Here is a 19,658-nt window from a genome sequence, read left to right as displayed (position 1 = left end):
AGATAACTGTTTACATAAACTTGGGCAAATTTCATCGTCTCTCTAGGGATCTCTGTTTCCTCATCTGAAAACTAGGTGTAACACCTACCACATGGCTTGTTGTAAAAAAAGGCATAGGATGCTATTTGTAAATGGCCTAGGATAGTGTCTGGTAGGCAGTAGACAAGCAATTCATGGTACCTGTTACATAAATTTTAACAAGAAGGACTAGAAGACACTATCCCCAAATACTAATGACATGCTGTGATAAGTGATAAGACTGTAATCATTTTAATTTTCTTCTTTCTTTTCTGTTTTCCTTATGTTTTACAGCATGGTGGGTTACTTGTACAGTGAGAACCTTTCTAATAACCTTTATGCTATTCATTCAACAATATTTTTTTCTTTTTGAAATGGGATCTTGCTTTGTCACCTAGGCTGAAGTGCAATGGCATGATCTCCGCTCACTACAACCTCCGCCTCTTGGGTCAAGCTATTCTTCTGCCTCAGCCTCCCGAGTAGCTGGGATTACAGGCATGCGCCACCAGGTCTGACTAATTTTTGTATTTTTAGTACAGACGGAGTTTCATCATGTTGGCCAGGCTGGTCTCGAACTCCTGACCTCAGGTGATCCACCTACCTTGGCCTCCCAAAGTGCTGGGATTACAGGCATAATCCACTGTGCCCTTCCTCATTCAACAAATATTTATCGAGTGCTTACAATGTGCCAAGCACTGGGCTAGGCTTTGAGATACAAAGACGGATAAGACAGACAGAAATCTTTGCCCCTGTTGAGCTTAAGCAGGGGACGATGAACAACAGTCATAGCACATGAATAAATTGTGTAGCTGTTAGAAGGTTCTGACTGTGAGTGAAGGAAAAAGGAGAGCGTGTTAAGGAGATGGGGTGTGTGACGCTGGGGAGGCAGGGTGCAGTTTTGAAGAGTGGTGGGTGGGCCTGGCAGATACCCATGTAGAATATCCCAGGATGGCCCTGAGGTGGGAGCACGCTAACAGGTACCAGGAGCGGCCAGGAGGCCAGTGAGATGGGAGCAGAGTTCATCGGTGGCAGCGGGGTGGGTTTCAGCTGAGAGCCACAGTCAGGAGTGAGCAGGGGGCCATGCAGGGGAGCCGTGATCTGACTGGGTCTGAACAGCTCACTCCAGCAGCCACTGAGCTGAGAGGGGATTATCAGGTCCTCGGGAGGAAGCTGGGAGAACAGAGCGGCTGAGGGTCCAAGCCTGGGGGTGGTGCTGGGGCCTGGGAAGAAACTGTGGTAGATACTGGAATCTGAAGGGAGAGCCCCAGACTTGGTGGATGGGTGTGGGTGAGAGAGACAGAGAACTCTAGGATGATCCCAACGTTTCTGGTTTGAGCAACTGGAAGGAAAAGCTGTCCCTGCAGATGGACTAGGAGATGAGGAAGGAGATGAGTATATTTAAAAATGAAACAAGGCACAGAGAAAGAGAAGCGTTTGATGTGCCAAGCTCCAGGAGCAAGAGGAACCCGGAGAGGAGCGGGCCCAAGTGCATGTGGAATGGCAGGAGGTGGATGGGGGCTGTGGGGGCCCCCGCCCTGGTGAATAATGGAGGAGGCCGAGCCTTTGATGAGCAGCTGCCGGCAGCTGGCCGGGCAGGGGAAACAGCTCTGCACTGGGCCACTCCAGGACTCCCAGGGGACACACACTCGTCCCCGCTCCTCTGCTCAGCAGGCAGCCCTCCTCTGCTCTAACAGAAGTAGTGCTGTGACTATTCTAGAGGCTCAGAGCCACTCTAATACAGATTCCACCCAGGCAGGACTTCCCACTACAGTTTTCCTGCCAGATGACCCCCTAGCTGTGCCCTCACACCTCCAGGGACAGGGGGAGCAGGGTGGGGACAAGAGGACGGGGAGCCCTTCTATGGACGGGGGTGAAGGAAGTCAACCTCCTGTACTGTTATTCTGCCCATACTTCACCCTGGGCTTTCTGGAGACTCTGCCCAGGTAAAACCCCCCACCCTTCCCTTGATCAGAGGCCACGTGGAGCTCAGAATGGAGAGGGCCGGGAGCAGTCCTGGACTTCAGGGACGAAGCCTGACTCAATCTTTTGTTTTGTTATTAACTTGTGGCTTAACCTGCACCCTCCAAATCTTGTCCATTCACCGTCTCCCACCCACCCATTCCCCACTCACCCATCTAGCCACATAGCCAAGACCCAGGCAGAACGGATTTGGACACTGCTTTGCCACCTCCAAGTCTTGTGGCTGGGATACGCTTCTTGCCCTCTCTGAGTCTCAGCACCCCACCCCTCCGCTGCTGGAAATGGGGGTATTGATCTGTATCTACCTAGTGGTGGTTGTGGGGAGCATCGCAGGAAACTTTGGGGTGTGACATCTCCCTTTCCCCCTACCTTGTCCAGGCGGGAAAGCTGGCTTCCTCTGTGGCATCCCTAGTTCCCCTCCCCCAGCACCTCCCTGCTCCTCACTAAACCTGCCTTTAAGCAAGGATGGGAAGGAGAGCGGCAAGAAGGCACCCTGGCTGTTGCCTCCCCTTGGGGTACACAAAGCACTGCCCCTCCGGGAAGGAGCGAGAGGAAGCAATCCAGGCCGAGGACGAAGGCAGGCAAATCTCAGGTGGAAATTTAGGTAGCAGTTGACAGGAGAGCCTGAAGTACTCACTGAATTGTGTTCCTGGCAAGGAAAAGGGCTTTGTTAACTGTGGAGTGCTGGACCAATACAAGCATTGCTCTTGTTATGACTTTTGTCTGTTTAAGCCTCAGAATAATATGGTAAAGTGGGAGAGGCCACTGCACTCACTTAGAGAGGAAGAAACCAAGTGTCAGAATAGCAGCGGACAGCTGGCACTTGGTTCCTCCAGGGCACCTTAGCCACCTCCACCCATGTCCCTGTTGACATCTCTCCCCAGTGAAGCCCTACCTGGCCTCATTCAAGAGGCCTGGCAGGGCCGGGGAGCTCGGCGCCCTGCCGAGTACCACAGTGCTCTGGTAGCCCAGAGCGTGCCACTGCCTCCAGTTCCCTACGCCAGACAGGCCAAGTCCCACCTGTGAAGAATGAAGATCGAACCTTACGAATGTCACTCGTCATGAGGCAGTGGCTCCCCTTGGACTGCTTCCTGCCTGAGTCCTTGAAAAGCAATTCACTGTGTGTCAAGTGACCACAGGAGATACGTGGAAGGCCCTGCCCTGAGCTGCCCTGGGCATCTGGCTCAGATGGCAGGACAAAGTGCAGTCTTTCATTAAAGTTGGGGAGGGTCAGGAGCGGTGGCTCACGCCTGTAATCCCAGCACTTTGGGAGGCCAAGGCAGGTGGATCACCTGAGATCAGGAGTTCGAGACCAGCCTGGCCAACATGGTGAAACCCCCATCTCTACTAAAAATACAAAAATTAGCCAGACGCAGTGGTGCGTGCCTGTAATCTCAGCTACTAGGGAGGCTGAAGTGGAAGAGTTGCTTGAACCGGGAGGCAGAGTTTGCAGTGAGCCAAGATCATGCCACTGCACTCCAGCCTGGGCGACAGAGTGAGACTATGTCTCAAAAAAAAAAAAAAAAGCTGGGAAAGAATGCTGCCCACGGGCTTGGCTAGCCTAGACCCGGAGATCCTGAGCAGCTCTACAGCCTGGAAGGACCCAGCGCTCAGTCCCCAGTCCCCAGCACCCCTTTCAGGCAGGACATCCTTCCCCAGGTGCCTCGGCTCCAGTGGCCGAGCCCAGAGCCCTGCTTCCAACCCTCCTCAGGACCATCTCTGTCCCCAGCAGTACACCCTGCTGTGTCCAGCTCAGGGGTTGGGTGGGTGGGCCTGGTCCTAGTGACCTTGACTGCCAGGTTAAGGGTTTCAGACTGAATGTGAGAACAAGGCAGGGGGCAGGCAGGGTCTAGGTAGGCCCGCTGAGGGTCTAGACAGGTTTGGGAAGGATTTAAGGGAATTCCTGACTTCTCTAGCGTGGATGAGCAATGAGTTACCGAGGGGAGCAGGAAATGTTGCCTTTGAGGCTGACACCAGGGAAGCCAAATTTGAGCCCTCTCAAATCCCTGCCTTGATGTTTTCTATGCCACAAATAGGACCTATTCAAACATCCTTCCACCTATTCATTCAACCCATCCATCCACCCACCACATACAGAGTCTATCCTCTGTGTCCGGCAGGGGACTCTATAGACCTTGGCCTGAGGGTGGCTTTGGGAGGCCCCAGAGGGCAAGTCTATCATCCTGTGTCTAGACACCACCCATGGTAATAACTGCTGTGTTTAAGGGCCACTGGATGCCACGAGCTGTGCTAAGGGTCGCATATATATATTCTCAGCACAGACTCCCACAACAGTCCCATGAAGCAGAGCTGGTAGCCCATTTACAAATGAGGGCCCTGAGGCTGAGAGAGTTTAAATGCCTCATGCAAAGTCCTGCCATTCATAAGTGATGGGATTAGGACTTGAATCCAAGTCCATGTGACTCCAAAGCGTGGGCTCCCAACTCCTTCTAATGCCTAAAATGTGATGGGGCTTTAGAGGGGAGGGGTATGGATCTGGGCACGTGTGCTTGTAGATTTGATGCGTAACATACAGGCCACGTGTCCAGTGCCTGCTCTGCTGGACTCAACCACTTGTTGAGTCCCCCTGCAGGGTCACGGGTGGGGGCTCAGGGCTCCTGCTGGGTGCGGGTGATCCATGAGAACCAAACCTGGAAAAAGATTCCTGGCATATTGTAGCATGAAGTGGTTCTTCAAGTGGCCAGATTTAGTGTTCCCAGGTTGGAGAGAGGCAGACACCGTGCATTAAAAATGACAGTGAGCAGTGTAAATTATCAGGCACAGTGCTTAGGTTTATAGACTTTGTCCATAATTCTTGCTCGATCCAGTGTGATCAGAAATGAAATACGTCCAGGCCAGGCCTGTTACTGTGTGTGGGCCTGGCGTCTTCCGGCTTGCTTATCCTTCCTAATCCACTTGGTAACTTATGGGGCCCGCCAAAAAGCCGCCTGCTACAATGCCTCCTGGATTTCTTCAGCTGAGGATCGTGTCTCCTCCCTTGCGATCAGGGCGCAGAAGGCAGAGACAGCAAAAGTTCTTCTGTTCAAGGTGTAGGGAGGCAGGTTGGAGTTGCACACAGTAAACTCTGGCACTACCCCTCTGTGGTCAGATCCCTCTGAGAACAACTCAGGAGATTAACTCACAGTGGCCTTAGGTGCCTCTGAGCCTGTCGGTCTCCACTCCCCCATCCGAGACTGGACTTGATGACGCAAATGCCAACTCCAGTTGCTGGGTATGGCTGCCTAGAACAGAACTGACATTGATTCAGAGGGGCCTCGGCTTCTTGGGAAAGATGCCTGTTTGATTAGTAATGTCTGCCATGGTCTGGAGATGCAGGGAGTGATGCTACACACACCATGTGCCTGCTGTCCCTAATAGAGTCCCCCAAGGGCCTTTCACCTCTGACATCGTGGCCTCTGTTGTGCCCTGTCTGTATAATGGAAGTGATCATTGATATTCCCTATTTGTAAACATGGGAGTTAGAGCAGGAGAATCAAGGTCTTCCTCTGTGCTCCTACAGCATTTTGTCCATGCCACTGTTAGCCGGTACGTGTGCATGCTAGCCTGGGGTACTCTGAGAGTGGGCATCTGATTTATCTAGGGGTCCCTGGCAACCAGCACAGACATTCACACAGAGTGAGCTCCAGTGAATGCTGATGAATGGATGGATAGATGGGTGACTATATGGAAAAATGCATGAACGAATGGATGGGTGGAAGGATGGATGAATGCATTGTAGCCTCACAGGGTGTTAGTGGAGATTGACCCCATGCTGTTAAATGTCTGGGGAACAGGGAGGCAAAAGGAATGTGAAAGATAAGATGCCAGTGTGTTCAGGGTGCTGAACAGGAGGAACAAGGACGTGAGGCTGGGGTGTGGAGGAGTGTGTGGGGGTCTGAACACTGTCCGGGAGATAAGCTTGCCTAGGCTTCAAAAGAGGGCTGGCTGGGGGTGGGGGCTGCCTCCAGCAGAAGGCACAGGGAACAGGGCACGGGCACTGGTGATTCTGGTTTTGTTTAGCAAACTATGACTGCCCTTGTTGCTTTCTCTGATGATCTACGTAATGAATTTTCCTGATAAAAACATTCATGCAGAACAGCGCAAGTACACAGAGCAAACAAAAATCACTCCAGATCCCACCACTGTGAGGGAATCAGTGGTAAGACTTGGGTGAACCTTTTTCAGAGACTTCTCTATGCACCTAAATATGTGTGCACATGCATATATATTATACAAATACAAAGCTGCAAAAATGAGGCACTCCTCTATGTGCTGTGCTATAACCTAATTTTGTCATTCAACGGCATGTTAAAAATGTATTCATCTGTATCATCATTTTAAAGGTGAAGAAATTCAGCTCAGAGATGGGAGGCCATTCGCCCACATATCTACCCTGTGGGTTTTCCCTCCCTCCCCCAGCTCCTTCTTTCCTTCCTTCCTCCCTCCCTCCCTTCCCCTTCCCCTTCCCCTTCCCCTTCTCTTTCTCCTTCTCCTTCTCCTTCCTTCCTTTCTTCCCTCTTCTTTTTCTTCCCTTCCCTCCTTCTTAAAGGAATAAGTTCACTGGAAACACGGAAACAAAACTATAAGTCTCACCATAGAGCATGTAAAAGGTTGACATTTTTTGTTTGTTTGTTTAGAGACAAAGTCTCGCTCTGTCACCCGGGCTGGAGTGCCATGGCACGAGTTTGGCTCACTGCAGCCTGGACCTTCCAGGCTCAAGCCACCCTTCCACCTCAGCCTCCTGAGTAGCTGGGACTACAGGCATGCACCACCACATCCAGCTATTTCTTTGTAGAGACAAGGTCTCAGTATGTTGCCCAGGCTGATCTTGAACTCCTGGACTCAAGCAAATGGATGACTTTTAAATGCTATTTTCATTTGACTCCGCACTCCAAAAGCAGTCAGAATGAAATATGTAGTGCTGCTGTACTGTTACGCATAGATCTGTGTCTTTTCTCTTCTTCTGAAGAGCACAAATGCTTAATTAAAAGTGCAGCAGTGCATCCCTGAGACTTGGGAGGTGGCAAATGTGATGCAGCAGGGCTTGAAACGTGTTTTGCAGCAAGGCTTATTCTGTGTCACTGCTGTTGCTGGGGAAAGAAGATGTCCTGGATGGCTTGCTGGTCTCAGGATGAGGATGAGAGACATGGAACACAGAGCTACTCCAGCCAACCCGCAAATTTGGGAGTGAGAAAATAATGTTTATTGATTTGCACCACTGAGATTTTGAAGTTGTTTGTTCTGCTGCAATAGTTGACTGATAGATCAGGAATGGACCGCTAAGGAACTCAAGCTCCCGGGTCTCAATCCCCTTATCTGAAAAACAGGGATAGTAATGACCTAACTACCCGGCCATTGTGTGAGTCAAATGGGTGACTAACTGCACAGTTGGTAGTGAGCACTCGATACCAACTCTTATTAGTGCCTGACCCGCGAGTGCTGTTTTTCAAATCACACCACCCACTAATGGACCCGGAAATCGACTTAGTGTGTCACCACAAGGGTTTTCTTTTGATAGGATAGACTAGAAAGAGATTACAATACTTTGCAATTAGGAAGGGTAAATATTGTTTTGTGGGACTGCTGTTTCAAGGCGTGTGTATAAAACAAATTCCTTTCTGTATGTCATAGTCAAAAAAATGGACAAGCCTCTGCTGAGCGTGGTCGGACTGTTTCCTTCCCTGGTTGTTGGTCCTTGGCCAGGAGACAGGAGCAGAGGTGGGGTGGGAGCAGGGGAGGGACACCAAGGGCAAGTATTAGGATCGTCATTTTCAACGAATATTTATTGAGCTCCTCCCAAGTGAGACAGTGTCATGTCTGGCACAGAGTCTGCACTCAATAAACAGCAGCCATTATTAATATCATTATGACCGTGCTGTTCCCTGTGTCTCTCTAATTTTCACTTCATTCATTTATTCATTTGCTGTTCAACAAACATTGACTGAGTACAGAGTGATGGGGACATAAAGATGACCCAGGTGTAGCCCCTGCTTCTGCCCAGAGGCTGGTTTTTGTGTTGATTGACTTGTGTCCACCCTCGTGAGGGGTTAAGAGCTCCAAATCGGGAGCCAGACAGCCTGAATAGGAATTCCAGCTCCTCTACTTACCAGCTGTGTAACCTTGGGCAAGTTACTTACCCTGTCTGTGCCTCATCCATAAAGTGCAGACATTAGTAATGAGGTTACTGGGTGTGTTAAGTACTCACTTAGGCAAAGCACACAGAATGCTGTCTGGCCCACAAGATGCACACAGTGAGGGTCTGTTGGCTGTTATGGCTGCTGTCAAGGTTCAAGCGTGTGACTTGGAAAGAACCCAGGAGACGTGGAGCCCAGGATGGTAGCACGCTTCATCTCAAGTGCTGGTGGCCTGGAGTGCTGTGTTGAGAAGGATTGGAACTGGACTCAGTAAATAAAGTCTTGAGTAATTAGGGATGTTGGTATGGGCAAGGAAGCGAGAATGGGGGTGCACGTTTCACCTACTTGCCATCCCTGATCCAGCCCAACCTTCTGCCTTTACAGATAGAGAACTGAGCCCTCAAGAGGGGAAGGCACATGCCCAGGTCACAGCTGGCATTCTTCTGGGATGGGACTTCTGACTTCATCCAGGGCTTCTGCCGATGATCCTTCCACCATGGGAGAACCAGAGGAGCAAGAAAGCATTTTCCAAGGCGCTGTTGGAGCCTCTCCCCCTTGGCACCCACTCCTCTAGGAGTTCAGTAGCTTGCACCAGGCTTAATTGAGCTAGGGAACATTTGAGGCAAAATATGGCCCTGCGGAGAGCAGTCGCTTGAATGGCACTTTTTGGGATGATGAATGTACTTGTTTGGATTTGAATGAGGCAGTCAGAATCAGCAGATACGGTATTGCACTGGAAACCGATGGGGTGGAGAACTCTCCTTTTTTCCCTTGAAAACGCATGATTTTTTATATTGCAATTAAACAGTCCTTTGGGCTGATTTTGCTTCTCTACTGCTGACATCGAAAAATGCCAAACAAAGATAGCGGCTTTCTCTCCTTGAGATGCACCTCCAGCGATGGGGAAGCAGCTGCTGCTGTCGCTTGGGAAAATAGGGTGAGAGATGCCAGCTCTGGGGTCAAGGGCTGCCGACATCCTCTTGGGAAATGTGGCTTCCTAGCCTGTATACACATGACCTCCAGGCATTTGAGGGGCCCCAGCACAGCTTTTCCCATGAAAGATCACCAGCCCATGCCACAGTTTACCTTGTCTACCCTGGAGCCCATGAATGACCCTATTTGCTAAGGACCCCAAAGACTGTGTATCTGAGATTCCCCCCGGGAGCCTAAGGTTTTGAGGGCTGGACCTTGCAAATGGTCCTTATTAGGGGTCACTTCAGTCTTGTGGGGGCCATCAGCACTTGAGGCTTTTGAGTGTCCAATAACCGAGTCCCCTTCCATCTGCAGAGGCATTTCAAAAGAGTTGAGATGCAGGATCATACCTCCCACTATAGAAATTGAGGCAGAACAGGTGCTCTTCTTTTGGCCAGTGCAGTGGCTCACACCTGTAATTCCAGCAGTTTGGGAGGTCGAGGCAGGCGGATCACTTGAGGCCAGGAGTTTGAGAACAGCCTGGCCAACATGGTGAAACCCCATCTCTACACAAAATACAAAAATTAGCTGGGTGTGGTGGTGCATGCCGGTAATCCCAGTTACTCAGGAGCCTGAGGCATGAGAAATGCTTGAACCTGAGAGGTGGAGGTTGCAGTGAGCCAAGATGGCGCCACTGCACTCCAGCCTGGGTGACAGAGCGAGACTGTCTCAAAAACAAAAACACAAAGCAGGACAAGTGGTCTTCTCCCTGAAATCTGGGACATAGGCTCAGCTGGGAACCATGCTGGGACCTTGACTCCGGAAGAAAGGACCATGTGAGGTGGTGGCAAGAAAGTAAACGGTGGAAGTTAAGAACATGGGCTCCAGAACGAGTCGGTGGGTGGAATCCTGGCTTTCCCACTTACCGGCTGGAATCTTGCCCAACTTGTTTTGCCTTTTATGCCTCAGTTTCCTCATCTATAAAATGAGTTAAAACAGAAGAAGTCTTTAGCACATGCCTGGGCTCCAGGAGGGCTCTGCAAAGGTCAGCTGTTGCTGGTGTTTGTGATGGTGACAATGGCAGTCTCACAGAGGGAACTGAGTCGTCTGTGTGACTCATTCCCATGGTGAGGGGCTGCCAGGCAGGGCCACCATAAGTGGCTGGTTCTGAGGTACAGTGGTGGCTGAGTCCTCAGTGGCCTGGCCACCCTTGGCTCAAACCAATATCCTTTCAACTGGAAGCACTTTTCCTGCTTAAGTTGGTTGCGTCTGTTTATGTGGCCCTTAACCAGGACCCTGACTGGTCCACACCATAATTAATCCATAGCATGGTTTAGAGGAAGCTTCAGAATCAATTTGTGTGGTCAGGGCTGCCTTGGATTAAGAATGTAATATCCGTTATCTGCCTGATCCTTCGCAACCCCCGGGAGGGACACGGCACCTTCTGTTTTCCACTTGCTCAGTCAGTACTTGTAGATTCACAAATGAGATAAGAGACAAGAGGACTCACAGTCAATTAAAAGAACTTTGCCACCAGCTGAGTATAACAGAATCCTTAGCAGACCTTAGTTCAAATCCTGTCTCCATCACTTTCTTTGGGTGAATTACCCCCCGCTCCCCCGTCTTGGTTTCCTTACTGGTAAAGTTAAAAGAATGATAGCCAGAGAATTCCAGAAGAGAATACTGTAATGCAACATGCTGGCAATGTTGGTGGGCAGGACAATGACTGATCTCACTAAAGAATTTGTGGTTCTTTCAGAGGTTGGGGCAGGAAAAGGGCACTGGAACTTGGGGGCAGGGGTGTGGGCCTGAGGGTGGGAGAGACCTGTGCTGGGCAGAGGGCCTACTCCACTCCCTCCAGGACAAAAGCGTGGCATGTGTCACTCTTGGCTTTCAGTATGCTCAGGCACTCAGTAGTCCGTCCCAGGACTGAAGTGTTCCTTGGGGCTTGGCACCTGTAGGCTATCTCAGCCACCCGGCTCCCCTGGGCTTCCTGTAGAGAGAAGGGTGAATGTGCTTCTATTAGCCAAGTGAATCCCAGTGGTTAGAAGAAATGGTTCTGGTGTAGTCAGACTGTCCAGATTAGAATCCTAGCAGCACCACCAGCTTGCTGTGTGACTTCAATCAAGTTAATTCACCCCTCTGAGCCATAATTTCCCTATGTGTCCCTCACAGGGTTTTTGTGAGGATTAAGCATTTAACACCAAGCCTCCTCCAGATCTCTCCCAGCGCCGGAGGAAAGGAAGCTCAGCTGGAGCAGGAGTGCAGCTAACAACAGGACTTGGCTTGCTCTGGGCTCAAGGCAGAGGCCTTGTTGAGGTTCACCGGTATCTGGAGCAAACCACAGTCTGGCTCTGGTGCTCAAGATGGTGCCTTATACAAAGGCAGTAAGGGCTCCCCAAGTGGGAGCTGTAGTTATTACGATTTTGGGCACAGGCCCTCATTCAGAAAGTGGAGGAGTTTAATTACAGGCAAATTGTGAATAATGTGATTCTTTCATTCCTATAACTGTGACTTCCAGACACCTGCTCCATTCAAGAAAAAAAATAGGTTTAAATTGAAAAACGCTTCTTCTGCAGTCCTTAATCACCACCTCATTGAAGTGCATGGTACAAAATGTCTTCTGCTGAGGAAATCTGAGAGTGACAGGAAGAGTGTGAGAGGGAGGACAGAGCCCCTGCGTGGGGAGGGCCGATCTCCTTTGACTTGGCTGGGACGGGGACTATCCTGACATGGGGCAGGATCATTGACACTGTCAAGGTCACAGCCTTGACAGAGCATTTCACATTCCTCTAAGTGACATCTACGAAAAGTTAAAAGCATAAAAATATTTATTTGAAAATGTTGACTGAGAAGAGCAGAATATAAAATTAGATGGCCAGATGATCACAAGTATCTAAAAACAAAGTAATTTCCTTCCCAAGATGGAATAGCAGGGGCCAGATTAATCTTCCCAGATGAAACAACAAGCCAGACAAAATACAGGAAACAATGGATTTCAGACATTGAGGACCAGGCAGCGCAGACAGTGGCCCCCGAGGAAGGAGACGCAAAGGAGTGCACGTTGGATTGCCCAGTTGCCAGCCTGGTGAGAGGCTGCAGGGCAGGGGGGCACCAAAGTGGAGCCTACCTTCCCTGAGTTGAAGAAACAGAGTGAAAGTCCAGGGAGCCACGGCGCTAGAATTCAGAGGGCAGAGGAACCAAGAAGGGAAAGCTGCCCACAGAGAAAGTTCTGGCAATTTGCAGAGGTCCTCCCTTGTGCCTTCAGCTGAGCACTGATCAATGCCTGTGTGACAGGAGATTACTAAAGGCTGCAGAAGAGACACTAAAAAGGAGCAGGGGGAGTGATGCCTGGACTCACACAAGATAGGGAATGGTTTGTCACAACAGTCATAGATGCTAAATTCTTTTTTTTTTTTTTTTTTTGAGATGGAGTCTTGCTGTGTAGCCCAGGCTGGAGTGCAGTGGCACGATCTTGGCTCACTGCAGGCTCTGTCTCCTGGGTTCACGCCATTCTCCTGCCTCAGCCTCCTGCTAGCTGGGACTACAGGCACCTGCCACCACGCCCGGCTAATTTTTTGTATTTTTTTAGTAGAGATGGGGTTTCACAGAGTTAGCCAGGATGGTCTCGATCTCCTGACCTCGTGATCTGCCCACCTCGGCCTCCCAAAGTGCTGGGATTACAGGCGTGAGCCACTGCGCCCAGTTGATACTAAATTCTACAATATATTGAATTTGTTATTTCTTCCCCTTCCCCTTTCTCCCACACTTTCAATATATTTCAATATATTGAATCTAACAATATATTGAAAGGATGATACATCATGGCCAAGTGGAGTTTATCCCAGGAGTGTAAGGTTGGTTTAATATTTAAAAACCAATCAGTGTAATTCAGCATATTAACAGACTAAAAAAAGAAAAATGTATGATCATCTTAATAAATGGGAGGCTGAGGCAGGAGAATGGCGTAAACCCGGGAGGCGGAGCTTGCAGTGAGCTGAGATCCGGCCACTGCACTCCAGCCCGGGCGACAGAGCGAGACTCCGTCTCAAAAAAAAAAAAAAAAAAAAAAAACATTTTGGATACACTCTGGTCTCCATTTATAATAAAAATTGTTCTCAGCAAACTAAGGATGGGAGGAAATTTTCTCAACCTGATAAAAGGCATCCACAAAAATTCTTCAGCTACTGTCGTTATTAATCATTAATGGTGAAAGACTGAATGCTTTCCTCCTACAATTAAGAATAAGGCATGATGTTCTCTCTATCATTACTATTCAACATTATACTGAAGGCTATAGGCAGTGCAATAAGGCAAGAAAAAGAAATTACATCCTTACAGATTAGAAAGGAAGAAGAAAAACTTTATTCACAAAAGATGTGATCATCTTTGTAGAAAATCTTACAGATCCTACAAAAAATTACTAGAAATAACAGGGAGTTTAACAAAGATATGAAGTCAATACACAAAAATCAATTGTATTTCTATATACTAGAAATACAGAAATTGTGTGTCTGTATACTAGGAACAAATGCTTAAATTTTTATATTTAAAAAGTGAGATCATGCAATTCATCAAAGTATGAAATATTATGAAAAACTTTGTCAAAAAACATTCAAGACCCAAACATTGAAAATTTACAAAACATTGCTGAGAGAAATCAAGATGTAAATAAAAAGAGAAATATATCATGTTCATGAACCAGCAGACTCTGTATTGTTGTTAACTATCCTCAAATCGGTCTGTAGATTCGATGCAATCCTAATCATATCCATCAGACTTTTTGTACGTGTGTGGAAATTGACAGTCTGATTTCAATATTTATATGTAAATGCAAAAGGATCTGGAATAGGCAAAACAACTTTGAAAAAGAACAAACTTGGAGGACACACACTACCTGGTTTTAAGACTTATTATAAGGCCACAATAAACAAGATAGTGTGATATTGGTATAAAAATAAATAAATAAATGAAACAGAATGGAGTACAGTAAAAGACCATACATGTACAACTGATTTTTGAGAAAGGTGAAAGGCTGCACTTTTCCACAAATGGTGCTGGGACGGTTGTATGACCCAAATGACCAAAAAATGAAGCTTGACCGTTACCTTATATGTAAAAATTAACTTGAGAACAAGCTAAACTCTAAAACTTCTAGAGGAAAACATAGGAGAAAATATTAATGACCTTGGGTTTGGGAAATATTTATAAATACAACACAAAATTATAAATTATGAAAGAAAACAAATCAGTAAGTTGGACTTCATCAACATTATAAAGGCTTATTCTTTAAAATAATCTGTTAAGGCTGGGCTCGGTGACTCACGCCTATAATCCCAGCACTTTGGGAGGCTGAAGTGGGTGGATCACTTGAGATCAGACACTCAAGATCAGCCTGGCCAACGTGGCAAAACCCCATTTCTACTAAAAATACAAAAATTAGCCCAGCATAGTGATGCACACCTGTAATTTCAGCTACTTGGGAGGCTGATGCACAAGAATTGCTTGAACCCAGGAGGTGGAGGCTGCAGTGAGCTGAGATCGCGCCATTGCACTCTAGCCTGGGCGACAGAGTGAGAATTTGTCTCAAAACAACCAAACCAAACCAAACAAACAAACAAAAAAGAATCTGTTAAGAAAATGAAAAAGCAAGCCACAGACTGGAAGAAAATATTTGCAAATTATATACCAACATAATGATGAGTGGTGCACAGCTTTGTGAATATACTAAAAGCCACTGAATTTTACATTTTAAAAGGATGAAATTCATGCTATGTGAGTTATATCTCAATAAAGCTGTAAACAAAAACAGCATATATCCAACAAAGGACTTGTATCTAGACTATATAAAGAACCCTTGCAACTCAATAAGATTATAAACTCAATTTTTAAAACTGAGCAAAAGATTTGAACAGGCACTTCACCAAAGAAGATGTATGAATGGCAAATGAGCACATCGAAGATGCCCTGGATCATTGGATCATTAAAGGACAACAGGTTAGAACCACGAGGAGACACCACTACACACCTGCCAGGACGGCTCGGATTCGTATTCCATTGAGTCAGCCCCCAGGGAGCACAGTCAGTGTGGCGCATGAGCTCCCAGTGTGTGCAGGAGGCCATCTGCCTCTCCTCACCTACGATGTCCAATCTGGCACCCCAAGTACCCACCTGCCATGTTAAGGAGTTCACTCCACCCTATTTGGCCAGGACAGTGTCTGGATCCCAGGCTGGGGGTGGGGGGAAGTGCAGGAGAAAGGGGAAGGAGAAGAAATAGCAAAGGAGACTTAAGGTGGATGGTGGCAGCAGTTGTGGCCCAGGGGTGGGGAGGGGAGTGGATGAGTCTGGTTCCCAGCAGGCGCCAGCAGTGTAGGGAGCTTGGGGGCTGTCTTAGTCCATTCAGGTGGCTATAACAAAATACTGTAGACTGGGTAATTCATAGACAATACCAATGTATTGCTCACAGTTCTGAAGGCTGGAAAGTCCAAGATCGAGGTGCTGACAGGTTTGGTGTCTGGCGAGCGCCTGTTCCTTATGGACCGCAGCTTCTTTCTGTGTCTTCATTTGGTGGAAGGAGCAAAGAAGCCCCCCTGAGGATCTGTTTTGTCTCTTTAATAGAGGCAGGTTTCACCATGTTGCCGAGGCTGATCTCAAACACCTGGCCTCAAGCGATCCACCTGCCTTGGCCTCCCAAGTGCTGAGATTACGGGTATGAACCACCATGCCCGGCCCCAGGCATCTTTATAAGGGCATGAGCCCCATTTATGAAGTGGAGCTTTTATGACTTAATCACCTCTTTATACTATCCCACTGGGTATTAGGTTCCAATATATGAATGTTGGGGGAACACCAACATTCAGATCACAGCAGGAGCCAGGAGGATGGGTAAGAATGAGCAGGAACCAGCTAGTGTGAGGGCATGGACTCAGCAAGCCCTGAGGAAGAGTAAAGGGCAGATCTGAGAACTTAGCAGGCAGCCTCAAAAGGACTTGAGGAGTAGCTGGATTTGAGCGGGTTTAGGGCACAGAGAGAAGGACCTGCCAAGGGGTCAAGATCATGTAATCCACCAAGACAGAGAGTATAAGGAGCAGGAATGTGAAAAGACACCAGCTGCCACATCCCAATTGTGCAGTCTGGGTGCCCCTGGGCATCCTGGCGCTTGCCCAGTGGATCACTGGATGTGTGTGTCTGAGGGACAGAGAGCTCCAGGCCTGAGCAGACAACATGATGGTCAGCAGAGGGAAGTGTCTAGAAGCCTTGAGAGTGGAGACATTGCCTCAGGAAAAGGAGAATGGGGGCAGAGGAGCCAGGGCCATGTGCCAAGGGACACTTACATTAAGGGAATACCAGGCTCTCAAAAAGGGAAATGAAACCAAGTGGCCTGTTTTCCTGCCAGCTCCTCTCTGGCTGTGACTTGAGACAGCAGAAGGAGAAGAAGGGGAGTGGGGAGGACTCTGGCCCTGAAATTGGAGGAGACAGGCCTCACAGAGGCACCAGACAAAGGCACCCCCTCCAAGGAACCCACCAACCTGGTTTCCTAATGTTCCAATCTATGTTTTTCTTTTAAAAGAAATTGGGCCAAATTCCAATCTGTAGTCCACCAGCCCTTCTGCTCTTTCCCTTTTCCTTCACTCAGGGACCCAGAAGTTACCGGGCGCCTACCACCAGGCTGCTGCTGGAGTACCCTGGGGAATGAATCAGACACAGTCTCTGCCCTTAGGGACGGGCCTTCCAGGCTGGTGGCCCCCAGGTTAATAAGGTGGCTGGCAGTGACTCCCGCAGGGCTCTCTGGAGGGTCAGCTCCAAACCCTTTTTTTCTCTGTTTCCAGCATTTTGTTCTCCCTTAACATAGGTGCCCCTGAGCGCATTGCCCCGCCTCCTCCGCCACACTCTTCCATCTCCAGGGGAACATCTCCACCCTCAAAGCTTTCAGGCACTCCCCTCTGCTGACAACCATGCTGCTTACTCAGGCCCAGAGTTTTTTCCTTTCTTTCCTTCTTCTTCTTCTTTTTTTTTTTTTTTTGAGACAAGATCTCCTTCTGTCAACCAGGCTGGAGTGCAGTGGCACGATCATGGCTCACTGCAGCCTCCACCTCCTGGGCTCAAGCAATCTCCCTGCCTCAGTCTCCCAAGTGACTAGAGCTACAGACATATGCCACCACACTTAGCCTAGCTCATTTTTTCATTTTTTGTGGAAACAGGGTTTCATCATGTTGCCCAGGCTGGTCTTGAACTCCTGGGCTCAAGCAACCGTCCCACTTTGACCTCCTATAACAAAATGCTGGGATTACAGGTGTGAGTAACCACACTCAGCCTTCTGGAGCTTTCTGACCCTCAGACACACACAGCCAGAGGCCCACTGGACAAATGCCAGGATGCCCAGGGCACCCAGATTACACATTTGCAAAGTGGAAGTTAGTGTCTTTCCACATGCCCACACCTCATAGTCTCTGCCTCTGTCAAATGGAAGGCTCTGTCCCTCGCCCCCACCAACTTATCCTCACTTCTCTCTCTCCGTCTTCCAACAAATCCAGTCACTCAGGGAATCCCATTGACAATGCCTGCTGAGTTCTTCTTGGATCTGGCTAGGTCTCTCTCCTTAGTACCTATTCAAGTTCAGGCCCTCATATCTGACTGGTTCCCTCTCACTTCCATCTTTCTTTGGTCTTAAATCTCCCTAGTATGTAGTATGTAGTATGTAGCAGATAGGAGATTTTTAGTTGCAAGTGACATAAACCTAACTCAAATTAGCATAAGCAAAAAGTGGAATGTATTGGCTCACATAACTAAAAGGCTCAGGCTCGCTTCAGGCATGGCTGGATCCAGCAGATAAGTAAAGTCAAGAGGACCTGGTCCCTCTGCTTTGCCATTTTCTTGATCAACATAATTCCCTGGTACACTCTGTCCATGGGCTGGTCTCATTTTTCCCACATCAAGGCCAGCAGAAAGAGAGATTTTTTTTTTTTTTTTTTTTTAACAGATCTAACCAAAATCCAGTTGCATTTCATTGACTGTGGCTGGGTTGCATGGTCATCCCTACACTAATCACTGGGCACAATGTATGCAGTACTCTACTGGGGCATGTCTGCACCATGTGCTTACCTCCGAGGTTGGGCATGGGGTCAGCACCACATAAACCATGTGGGCTACAAGTAGGGAAAGGAAGGTGCCTCTAGGAAAATCCATGTCTCTGGGTACGTAGGATGGCTATGAAATTGGTGTCAGGAGAAATGACCAACCCTGCCTTACAAAGGAAAGCACCTGCAGAGAACGGGAAGCTGTGAAAGGTTTGCTGAGCAAAAGCAGCATTAATTGTCACCATTTACCCACACATTTTCTTTTTTACCCACACATTTTCTTTTCTGCCCAGTTATACCACACAGTCGCCATCACGTCTTTCTTGGGCGTGGGATTAACTCTGTCGTTCGTGATGGTGAATCACATCGCTGAACTCTGCTCTGAGACACTCATCTGCACTGCGTGCCCTCCTGAGTACGCCTGCCCTCTCTCACCCTAACACAGCCAGTGCAGAGCTTGCTCCGGGCCCACACTACACTCTGCCCAGCCAGGGAAGTTCTGAGTTGACCCTGGAGCTGACTTCAGAATGAACCTACACAAACACTCGGCCTCGGGTCACAGCCAAACCCGGGCTCTAGGAGGCTAAAGCCTTGTTGTGAGTGTTATGGGAGGGGGTCCCAAGGTCTCCTCCTGCCACGCAGATCCCCTGAGAGTGAGGGGCCTAATGGAGGAATAGGTTGGGTGTGCGTCAAGAAATGGTCAGGAGATTGAGACCATCTTAGCTAACACGGTGAAACCCCGTCTCTACTAAAAATACAAAAACATTAGCCAGGCGTGGTGGCGGGCGCCTGTAGTCCCAGCTACTTGGGAGGGTGAGGCAGGAGAATGGCTTGAACCCAGGAGGCGGAGCTTGCAGTGAGCCCAGATCACGCCACTGCACTCCAGCCTGGGCGACAGAGCAAGACTCCGTCTCAAAGAAAAGAAAAGAAATGGCACTGGTGAATGCTTTTTGGGGTCCCCTAGGAGCCTCTTCCAATCAGCATCTTCCATCCCCTAACCCCAGGATTACCTGTGCCCCTTCCTTGATAAATAGGACCCACCATCTCTGAAAAAGCTCCTAGTGCATGAACCCCATTTATAAGGATTGTCAAGGCCTTCTCTTTAAAGTACTGGGCCTGATCAAGGGTGTCAAGTGCAGAAGGGCTTGTCCGAACACAATTTATTGAAGATGTGTGACCATCCAGGTTTTGGGAGAAAGAGGAAAAGCAGGACATGGGTTCTGAGTGTATAAAGGACACAATTCTTGAGTGATCCTTGTGGGCGAGTCCGGAAAAAGTCATCTGTCCTGGGGCGCCCCCTGCTGTCCATAGCCAAAAACGGCGTCCCCAGAGCTCAGGCCTCAGACAGAGGCTCAGAGAGCCTGCGCAGACCTGCTCTGCTTTTTAGGCCTGGGGACGTCCATACTGGCCAGCATTCCTCGGGGGCATGGTCAGATGGCAGCCAAGAGGAGAGGTCAAGTCCTGCAACTTCTGACGGCACCCAGCTGCTGTACACAGAAATGTGTCCAAGACATTTTCTCTTCTTCCTCTTTACACC

The 19,658-nt window shown here is 48.7% G+C and overlaps 1 long non-coding RNA gene across 1 annotated transcript; it reads right to left on the bottom strand.

The window, feature by feature from the left end:
- Positions 1 to 4,890: 4,890 nt before the first annotated feature.
- LOC117093878 lies at positions 4,891 to 9,547 on the bottom strand. Its single transcript, XR_004441287.1, has 3 exons — positions 8,478 to 9,547; positions 8,204 to 8,372; positions 4,891 to 5,240 (listed from the first exon to the last, which is right to left on the bottom strand). It is a non-coding gene; the product is annotated as an uncharacterized LOC117093878 (long non-coding RNA).
- Positions 9,548 to 19,658: the final 10,111 nt, after the last annotated feature.

The sequence above is a fragment of the Trachypithecus francoisi genome, unplaced genomic scaffold (genome assembly GCF_009764315.1).
Source record: "Trachypithecus francoisi isolate TF-2019V2 unplaced genomic scaffold, Tfra_2.0 Lachesis_group12, whole genome shotgun sequence".
Taxonomy (NCBI): domain Eukaryota; kingdom Metazoa; phylum Chordata; class Mammalia; order Primates; family Cercopithecidae; genus Trachypithecus; species Trachypithecus francoisi.
Note: the sequence above shows the minus strand (reverse complement) of the source record. Positions and strands in the feature narration are given on the sequence as shown.